Source organism: Anneissia japonica, unplaced genomic scaffold (assembly GCF_011630105.1).
Source record: "Anneissia japonica isolate Jap-2015-1 unplaced genomic scaffold, ASM1163010v1 scaffold186_len17619_cov133, whole genome shotgun sequence".
In the NCBI taxonomy this organism is placed as follows: Eukaryota; Metazoa; Echinodermata; class Crinoidea; order Comatulida; family Comatulidae; genus Anneissia; species Anneissia japonica.
The window spans coordinates 1-7,789 of NW_022695996.1; positions in this window are offsets into that span (position 1 = coordinate 1).

A 7,789-nucleotide genomic window follows, 5' to 3' on the forward strand; every position below is an offset into this window, starting at 1 on the left:
ATCTAGAATGTTTAACAATCCATAGAGAACAATCTAATGAATTAATCCAACCTGTAAAGTTTCCATTATTTCAAATAAAATTATGCCAAATGGTCTGTACAGCAAAATCAAGGACTAGATTAATTTTAAATTCCTTAGTAAAAAGTGAACCCCACTTAGAGACACAGTAATCGTATAACCTTATTTTACTGCTTTAAAATCAAAATACCTTATGATATAATGGTACAACCCATCATTAAAAATCAGTAAAAATCTTAGTTTTCTAGATCTAGAAAAGTAAGAGATCTTAGTTTTCTAGATCTAGAAAACTAAGATATCTTAGGTCTGTAAGTGAGGGGACACAATCTTATAAATATTTGCACTGTATTTGGGGTTTACATTTCTTCTAATACAAAAAATACAAAAACAAAAAAAAAGAACAAAGTCATTCGAATCTAAAAGAACAAGATTGCACACTGTCGAAAAAAATATATGATCATATGCTAAGGTCTGCTAAGAGAAGCTTATCCGACTTTAAAGGACGTTCCGCCCTTTTTCTGGAGGTTCCCCCCGCCCGCCCGTTCATTTTTTTTTTATCTAGTGATGCTAAATTAATAGAGAAACGTTGGTCCCTGAAAAAAGTCACGGGGCCCTGATTTTCACTACAAAATAAGAAAGAAAGGGGAAAGAAAAAGACAAAAGGAAAATAAATAAAAATCGTAAGACAGAAAAGGAAAAGAATAAGAAAAAAGACATAAAAAAGAAATGGAATGGAAAGGAAGCATAAGAAAGAAAAGGAGAGACTAAAACAGAAAATGAAACACATAAACAAAGTAAATATAAGAAAGGAAAAAAGGGAAACATAAGAAAGAATAGGAAAAAGATAAGGAAACATATGACAAAAAAGGAAAGTGTAAGAAAGAGAAAGAAAAGAAAATATCGAAAGACATTGGTATAACTGTGGTTAAAAAATGAGAAGGTAAAGTAATAAAATGACGAGCCTTGTTACATTTTCTTCTTGTGATATGTATCTTGTTTTTTTTCTCTAATGCTTGTTTGACACTGCCCAACACCTATTCATCTATAGTCATGCACTCCCACACACAACAACATCGTGTATGTTGGGATAAATCTGAACTGATAGCCACTGTACCATCTTGGCATTCCAGACGGACCAGAGAAGCTATAGAAATTCACAAAACAAACACGATACAGTACATCAAGATATTGGATTTGTCATCAGCGATATTTGGTTGTCCATGTTTAACCGGACCTAAACCAAATTTTCCCGCCAAATCTTTCCCTCTACACTGGAAACTATGCCATTATTTTTGGCTTTCCTTCCCCCAGCTAGAACAATGCCACTGTCTTGACTTTCTAGCCACGCCCCGCCCTTCTATTCAGACCGTGAATTTTAGCTTTTGTATAGCTTTTCACTGGTATAGGCTCAGCCTTTGTTTAGTTTTCAACCAATCAGCAGCAAGTCTCATCACTCAAACACATAAATATTTCCCTGTTTGAGATCTCTGCAGATATTATTCTCCTGAAGACGGTTGAAGCAAGTCAACCAAAAAGTCGAGATATTCTCAACCAACAACTACAGTTCTTTTCAGAACTATCTACGTGGTGTACCGCAAGCATTACTTATATATTATTATTAGTATTATTATTATTATAGGCATATTATATTATTATAAGGCCTATTATTATTATTGTTATTATTATTATTATTATTATTATTATTATTAATAGGCATATTATATTATTATAAGGCCTATTATTATTATTATTATTATTAACAACACGATATTCAAACTTAAAACAATGATTAATTTAGCCTTTTTGCAAGTACACGACTTAAATTCAATCAAGAGATTTTTGCTTTTCTCCACTTTTTAACTTTCACTTTTGTATTAGTAATATTGCGACTACACTATTGTGAGTGGAAATAATATCAGTCTATCGTCAAATAAAGTGAAATCACCTCGACCTGACAAAATAACGTAAAATTATCAGCCATATATAGACAAATTAAAAAGCTCTAAAAAATACGAAATGATTCTTCTTGCAACATTATCGTTCAAGAGCGAGAATAGCCTAGCAAAAGTGTTTCACACTGACATTAGCTGTTTTTAGGTCATTTTTTGTCTTTCCACAGTCGTATCTGGCAAATATTTGTCGGATTTTTGTATTCCCTTCTGCATTTGGAAGGCAATTCTTTTCTGATTGCTTTAGTATTTGTTTCAATTGCATTGCTTGAAAAAGGTCACCGTCATTTTTCACTTTTCTATTGGTGCTATGCTGACTGCCCACCGCGCATAGAGGCTGCATTTTGACGTCTTTTTAGTGACATTGTTTAAATTGCCATTTCGGCTGTTCACCAATCAAATATCTTGTTGTTCATTCCCCCCTGTAAACGAAAGCTGATTATTCATAGATTCTTCTCATATAAAATATATAAATTGCAATTGGATAAAAAAAATCACCATCAAAACACTAATTTCAATATGAATGAACAATCCTGTCTAGGCATTATTCCCGCAAAAATGCGAAGCTTTGGTATAGCCTTCCGCCACCATTGTCAGAGATCTGAAGGCCCTGGCCTTAAACTTTAAAAAAAAAATATAAATAAATAAAAAATTACCTCTAGCGACTTCGTTGGCTTTAGATTGCCATTTCGACTGTTCACCAATCAAATATCTTGTTGTTCATTCCCCAATAAACGGAAAGCTGAATATTCATAGATTTTTCTTATATAAAATATATTTATTTATTTAAACAATATTTTGTGAGAGTGGTCCATCCAGCCTGAGCTGATCAATTGGGATCCTCAGTACATACAATTAGAACATATGTATAAAAATTAAACTTGATCTTTAACATAAACAAATTAATTAAATTAAACCAGAATATGAATTCCCATTGGATGAAAAAAAAAATCACCACTAATTTCAATGTGAATGAGCAATCCTGTCTAGGCATTATGCCCGCAAAAATGCGAAGCTTTTAGTCTTCCGCCATTGTCAGATGTCTGGAAGCCCTGGCCTTAACAAAAGAAAAAATAATTGGTTCGTGGGGGAATCGAACACACAACCACCAGGTTTGCTATTCATTATCCACCATCAACTAAACTGCCTTTAAAAAAAAATGGTTCGTGTGGGAATCGAACACACAACCACCAGGTTTGCTATTCATTATCCACCATCCACTAAACTGCCTTAAAAAAAAAAAATTGGTTCGTGTGGGAATTGAACACACAACCACCAGGTTTCCCGTAACATGATTAGTCTATTTTTTTTTCTAATTTGCATAATGAATTTTTCAAACATTTTTGTCTATTTAAAAAAAGTGCGTAAGTTATGGAGATGGTAAAAATCAAAAATCGATTATAAATTTAATTCTACATTTTTAGACAAAAAATAAACCCTCTTGGCCCACGGCCCATTTTTGACACCATGACCATGCGTAATATTAACCTGCAGTGTATAAGTACAAAGATTTTTTTCTAGTAGGATCAGAGTTGACTAACTTGTACTTGGTGTGGTATTAGGTTTATCGTGTGAGAATCGAACACACAACCACCAGGTTTGCTATTCATTATCCACCATCAACTAAACTGCCTTTAAAAAAAAATTGGTTCTTGTGGGAATTGAACACACAACCACCAGGTTTCCCGTAACATGATTAGTCTATTTTTTTTTCTAATTTGCATAATGAATTTTTCAAACATTTTTGTCTATTTACAAAAAAGTGCGTAAGTTATGGAGATGGTAGAAATCAAAAATCGATTATAAATTTAATTCTACATTTTTAGACAAAAAATAAACCCTCTTGGCCCACGGCCCATTTTTGACACCATGACCATGCGTAATATTAACCTGCAGTGTATAAATACGAAGATTTTTTTCTAGTAGGATCAGAGTTGACTAACTGGTACTTGGTGTGGTATTAGTTTTATCGCATTTATGGTTTAGGTCCCGCGGTTTACCTCCCTCCGTTTAGTCATGCTGGATCAGGGGTAATAAACTCGGCGATCGTGGGTTCGATTCCCACGAGGGGCAACTTTTTTTAAATTGTTTTAATTTATTTTTTTAAGGTCGTGGGTTCGATTCCCACACGAGCCAGTTTCTTTTAAATTTTTTTTTTTTTAAGGCAGTTTAGTCGATGGTGGATAAGGAATAACAAACATGAATAATGAATGTATTGTACTCGTGGATGACGTCGCAAAATAACAACAAACAACAGTACGTGTCATGTCCGAGTCTAGGCCGTCATGGAAGCTCACTGGCTCCTGTGTCACTGGCTTCATGTTGTCTGAACTTCAGACAATCTTTTCACATATAAGCTGGAAGAAAGTTTTAGACAGTGCTCATCAATGGAAGGATTTTAATACTGAGGAATGGAAGTTAGCGAAGTCCTTGGCTTGCTTAACTAATATACCTGATAGAGACTTGCTGCCCCACCCCGGCAGCAAGCTGCCGGGGCCCACGGCTGCTGTCGAATGCCTTGAGTAGGGCAGTGCCTACAGGTTTTGTAATATAATATTATTATATAAAGTATACCAGCATGCCTTTAGTCATGATTAGGCAAGAGATTTTTCTATAACTAGTTACGCAAAACTACACCCGCAATATACCGTACTCGCGCGAATAAGCGCCCCGTTTGAATAAGCTCCCCTACCGAATAAGCGCCCCTCATAACGAGAAAATTTCCTTAAGCACCCCGTTTGAATAAGCGCCCCTTCTAATTTTAATAAACGCCACCTCAATAACCCAATCAATCCTGGGACTGTGGATGTTGGCATGATTTGAGGTGTGGAGTGGAATCACATTCTCCTTTAGTCAATATCAAAGTGAGGATATTTATCTTTAACAGAATGATGAGAGCTCCCTGGACAGACAGTATATTTCCAAAGATGTGTATAAGAGACAGGGCGGAAAGCTACACCAAGCTTCGCATTTTCGCGGCCATAAATGCCTATAAACCCACAAAATATATTTTGTGGATTTTTAGAAAGTTTACTTTAAATCACGCTAGTATTTGAATGTTGATAAAAGAAAAAGCCTGGGAATTTAAAAGAAAAATAATATTTAATAGGCCTTCCTACTAGAAGACGTCTATTCATTATAAACATTCATCCATCCATGCATTGGTATTCGGCATATGTAATTCTTATTAAATGAGAACATATAGATATACCTTAAAATCCCGGATTTACATGATAAATGAGAACAAAAAATCATCCATCCAACTGTTAGTGACCCATTTGATGAGGTATTACCACCACCTAATAATCAGGGGCGAATCCAGAATTTGAAAGAGGGTGCTTCAAAATGAAAAATGTTGATTCCTAGCCCGGAAATGAGCTTTTTTTTTTAATGACCGTTAAGTTCTTCAAAATTCAAGGTTTTTCTCCTCTGGAAAAGATCAGTAAGATAATTAAGTAACTTTATTGCTTCTCTTAAATAACAGATGCACATCCGTATAAGATGCTGTCTCTTATACACATCTAGATGTGTATAAGAGACAGAATAAAAACTAACACCATAAAACGAATGGCACGCATAGACTAATAATTGACGGCTGTACTCACAACTAGTATCGGATTGTCGATGCCACAGTAAAGATCAAAGGACTGTACGCACGCGTTATGTTCGAGAGCGGAGATGTGCGTCCTTTTGTTGAATTACCTTGAGTACACACACTTAGCCTACAACTTTGCATAGCAGAGTTCCGCACGAGTGATTCAGCCCACATATTTATATATCTGAGTTAACGCATGAATACGAAAGCCCATTAGTGCCAATAAAGTATATGTTCAGTAATCGAAATACTTTATTGGCACTAATGGGCTTTCGTATGAATTGGATGTGTACGGGGTTTTTATACTTAAATTGTGTCTAACGTATTCTTTTACATTATTTGAGACTGAAAGAGCGGTAACGTTCCCGCTTCTTGCATTCTAGACCCAAAAATGCATTTATATAATGTGAATTCTTAGCATGTTAAAAAAGTAGAATATTGCCCTGTGTAGAGCTCAGGCCAACAAGACACAGTTTTTTGAAAGAAAACACTGTACAACAAAAATAGGCTATCAACCGCCACAATATAATAAAGTGGTAAATCATAATTTCAAATCAAGCTTCAGAATGCAGGACTCGCAAAATATCGTATATATTAATCGGCTGTCTCAGTCCATTGGCCATAGTTTCAAATACATAGGATGTCAGTCAATCGGATATTCAAGATGGCCACCACAAAAATCGTTGAAAATGTTTGGTATATAATTCCACCTCTCCACGATCAAAAATGGTAAATCTGGTGTCTAACTATATGTTATTGGGGTCACTTAATTCAGTGAGAATTTTCAAAATGGTAGGATGACAGCCATTTTGAAATTCAAAATGGCTGCCGTAAAACTTCATTTTTTTTTTTAATTAAAATTTTTATTGGAAAATAGCTTTTTGAAACTATGTTTATTGGACTCGGATGGCCCAATAACATCTGCTTTGACAACTTTAGGCTTACCATTTCTGATCGAGGAGAAGTGGAATTATTATACCAAAATATTTGAATTTTGACGATTTTTGTGGCGGCCAATTTGCATTTCAAATTGGCTGACATTCTACCCTTTTGAAACTATGTTTATTAGACTCAGAGAGCCGATTAATATGGTTAGACACAAAAAAGAAAAATGGAATTATATATCAAAATATTTGCTTTTCAACGATTTATGTGGCGGCCATCTTGAATTTTAACATGGCTGCCATCCTAACTGAAAGAAACTATGTTTGTTAGACTCAGAGAGCCCAATAACATATGATTGCACACCCAATTTACAATTTTTTTTATTGTGGAGAAGTGGATATATACCAATATTTTCAACGATTTTTGTGGTGGCCATCTTCAATTTCAAAATGGCTGACATCCTAGATTTTTGAAACTATATCCATTGGACTCAGAGAACCGATTACTATATGATTAGACACCAAATTTACCATTTTTGATCGAAGAGAAATGGATTTATATACCAAAATATTTGCTTTTCGACGATTTATGTGGCGGCCATCTTGAATTTAAAATGGCTGCCATTCTAGCTCAAAGAAACTATGATTATTCGACTCAGAAAGCCCAATAACACAGGTTAAACATCAATTTTACTATTTTTCAACGAGAAGAAATGGAATTATACTGTGGAGCATTTAATTTTCGACAATGACGGCAGCCATCATAAATTTAAAAATGGCTGCCATCATAGGTTTTATTATGTTGACGCCTCTAAAAAGTAAGTACTGTAGGCCTAAATACAGGTGTACTAGAGTTGCGCACGCAGCAAATATAAATTAGCGCATGCGTTGTATGTTCGTTTACATTAGTAACCATGACCGTAGTAGATATTGCCATGGTAAATGATGCTCAATTCGCAACACTATTTTGTTCATTGAGAGAAAAAGAATATTCACTACTGCAATTTCGGTAAATTTACGATATATCACTTTTAGTACTCATTTTTCAACATGTCTTGGAAAATTTGGAAATACAGTAGACGCGTTGGACCGGTAAGCTAAATTTTTTTACTAAATTTAGATTTGTTTTTAGAACTTTTTAGACATAGTGAAAATTTAGCCTCAATGAATGTTGTTACTACATGCGTATAAGTGCGCGAGAGGCGCGCTCAGGAGATGAGTTCTCTCAGCAGCCCGGGCCTAGTAGCTAAAACGCAAGTGAGAGTGAGTAGGAAATAGGGACTTGCGCATGCGTAGTATATGTTTGTATACTTTAGTAACCACGACTGTGGTTCGTATTGCTA